Raw genomic sequence first — 3,107 nt, forward strand, 5'->3', positions numbered from 1 at the left:
GTCCGTCAGCACACACAGGACATCTGTGGCTGTCCATCAGTACACATCTCAGCACGTTGGTCCTTGAACTTAGCACGCTGGCCCTTCCCGTGGACTGTTCGGGTGATTTTGGCCCACGTGGGCTGTCTGTTCAGTACACACAAGACGTCCGTGGGTGTCCGCCATCACACACAGGACATCCGTGGCTGTCCGTGTGTGTCCATGTGTGTCCGTCAGCACACACAGGACGTCCGTGGCTGTCCATCTGTACACATATCAGCACGCTGGTCCTTGGACTCAGCATGCTGGCCCTTCCCTTATGATACCTCCTGATCGTTTTTCTGAAAGATCCACGAAGGTGAAGGATTCTGTTGAAGGTTCGATGGTCAAACCAAGATGGTTTGCCATGATCCTAGGGAGGATACTGACTGATGCTCCTGTATCACACATTGAATGGGGAAATTAAACACCCTTAACTACGCATGGTATTCAAACTTCCTAGGATCACACTTCTTCGACAATATGATATTGTGTCTCATCTTCTCTCTGACTTGATGAAACATTCTCCTAATGTCCTCCGCAGTTACCTTTGTTTCTCTGAAGAACATCCACAACCTGTGTGTGAAGTAAGCTTAATCAAAAGGTTTTTCGATTGGGATTCTGAAGATTCTTTTAGTGAAACCATCCATCTCCTTATCGTTAGCTTCCCTCTTAAGGTTCTTAGCAATTTTCTCCTTTCTTTTCCTTAACCTTCTCCCTTCAGTTTCCTGATCTTCTTGAACTGGTTCTGGTGAACTATTTAAAGGGTTGGGTTTTGGTTCGGGTGGGCTAGCGAATGGTTTCGGTGGTGGTTTGAGTGCGTTGATATAGTCATTATCGATTGAGGGTAACCGCACTCGGTATGTCAGAGGTGCCTGCCGATCGATGGGAGGTGTGTTGTGACGATCGACGTTGGACTCACTCTGTCGATCGATGGTTGGGTCTACCGATCGATCAATTTTATCATAGAAAGGGGAGGGTGAGTGAGGATGCTTAGCTGCGAATTCCTCATGAGTTAGAATTCGAACTGCATTGCATTCAGTCGATTTAGCAGACGTCGTCGATTGATGACTGGAGTGATCCGTCCATCGATCTTCGTCATGGTCTGTCGATCGATGCGAGTTCATCGACATCGGTCGACACCATTGGGATCCGCCGAGACTCATGGAGCTTTCGATTTTGAAGTCTCCCTCCTCAAGCTTTTCATGTCTCACCACTTGCCAGAAATCATCATCTATGATGGCATTTACGTGGTGTTTTTCCTTTGTCGGCTCCTGCCTCTCTAGCGAAAGCTTCTTGCCTCTTTATAGTTTCGCCAGTCTGAATCACTTGCATTTCAAGTTTTCTCACCTGAGTCCCTAAGGTCTCGATTTTGGTGTTCAGATTGTTGTACGCAGAGTCTATTTTACCGTTGAAATCCACGGTGATTTGGTGTTTTCCCAACAGTACTCGATCAAGCATTTCTTCGATCTTGGTTTCCTAAGTCTGGGGTGGTGGATTCTTGTAGTAGGAGTTCGAGTAGCTTTTGCTGTTGTTGATGGGTTTTTGAAATTGTGAACTCTAGTTACTTCTTTGACCATTTCCAAAGAAGTTTCTGTTTCCGCCCTGGTTTCCAAATTTCTGGAATCCGGTACCTCCGATGTAGTTCATATTTTCTTCTCCTTCCGTATCTGCTACTTCTCCTTCAGCTAAACAGACTTGCTTCCTAAGAAGCTCGTGCACCACATCTAACTTAGCTCTTACTTCGTCCATTTGTTCCTTCCTGATAGAGGCTACAAACTTCTTCCGTTCAGAGTCATGTTTTTGGTGCTGCTGCTGTTAGCAAGGTTCTCGATAAGTCTCACAGCTTCTAACGGATTCCGAGTAGTGAAGTTTCCTTCACTCGCCGTATCAAGAGCCATTTGATACTGTAAGGCGAGACCTCGGAAGAAAGTGCATAGCAGCTGCACTTCATTAAATCCATGGTGTGGACAGTCTCGCTGGAAGAACCTAAATCTAATCCACGCATCTTTGAAGGACTCTCCAGCCTCCTGCGAGAATGTGGAAATTTTGTTTCAAAGTTCTTCAGCGCGCCCCTCATGGAAGAAGTTTCGTAAGAAAGCATTCTTGATGTCGGCCCAGGATGTTAAGGATCCTGTGGGTAGCTGCCTAAGCCAGTGCATCGCTTCTCCATTCAGCGTGTATCTGTAGAGCTTGCACAGCAGGTAATCTTCGGAGACTCCTTCCATCCGAATAGCAGCGATTAAATCCTCGAACCGTTCTAGATGGTCCATAGGATGCTCGTGCGGTAAGCCAGAGTAGGGTATCTGCGACACGAGGGTGTAGTATTGAGGCTTCAGCTCGAAATTCTGCTTCTGGATCTCCGGAAGTCGAATAGCTGATCTGTTGGAATAGTCCTCATCTGGGCGATTGTAGTCGGCAAGTGGTTTCGATTGAGCGTCCTCGTCTACAGGTTCAGCAGCTCCTGTAGCATCAGCATCAGGGATTACAGTCCCCTGAGCGTCTATTTTCTGACCTGTTGCATTACGCAGATGACCGTCATGGTCATACAGGTTTCTGTTCTCGTCCTGTGTTAGAATAATAACGTTTACCATTTTTGACGATACGGTATCGATCGACGTACGCGAATTCACAAGGAGCTAGGGAACAATTAAATCTAGTGTTTATTAATTCTAAGAGTTGTAAATGTTTAAATGAAATAGCAATAGTAACAAGTGAAGTAAATAGTAAATGTAACTTGGTTGGAAATGATTTTAGACGCAGGGCCACTATTCAGGTGTTGGAGATTATAATATCTATAGATGCCTATTTGTTGCATGCATGATATGTTAGAGCTCAACCGCTTAACTCAGTGATCAGCTGTCGCATGTTTCACAGGTTAACAAACTAGATCTCGTGTCTCAACGGTTAGTATGTTGACAACGAAAGAGTATCGATCGATGGTCCTATAGGGACGTCGACCGATACACCTTTACCTACGTCAACCGATAGTGGGTTGCCTCCCACTTAGCGCTTGGTTATAGTCATTTAGCTTGACTGTGGTAGTGATTGGCTATTTTGTGGATAAACAGCTGCTTGTTGGAAAACAA

General features: G+C 45.6%; 1 non-coding gene across 1 annotated transcript; it reads left to right on the plus strand.

Moving 5' to 3' along the window:
- The first annotated feature begins 1,974 nt into the window (after positions 1 to 1,974).
- Positions 1,975 to 2,081, plus strand: LOC125601442. The gene has a single exon (XR_007334253.1). It is a non-coding gene; the product is annotated as a small nucleolar RNA R71 (small nucleolar RNA).
- Positions 2,082 to 3,107: the final 1,026 nt, after the last annotated feature.

This window comes from Brassica napus, unplaced genomic scaffold, assembly GCF_020379485.1.
Source record: "Brassica napus cultivar Da-Ae unplaced genomic scaffold, Da-Ae ScsIHWf_256;HRSCAF=428, whole genome shotgun sequence".
Lineage (NCBI taxonomy): Eukaryota > Viridiplantae > Streptophyta > Magnoliopsida > Brassicales > Brassicaceae > Brassica > Brassica napus.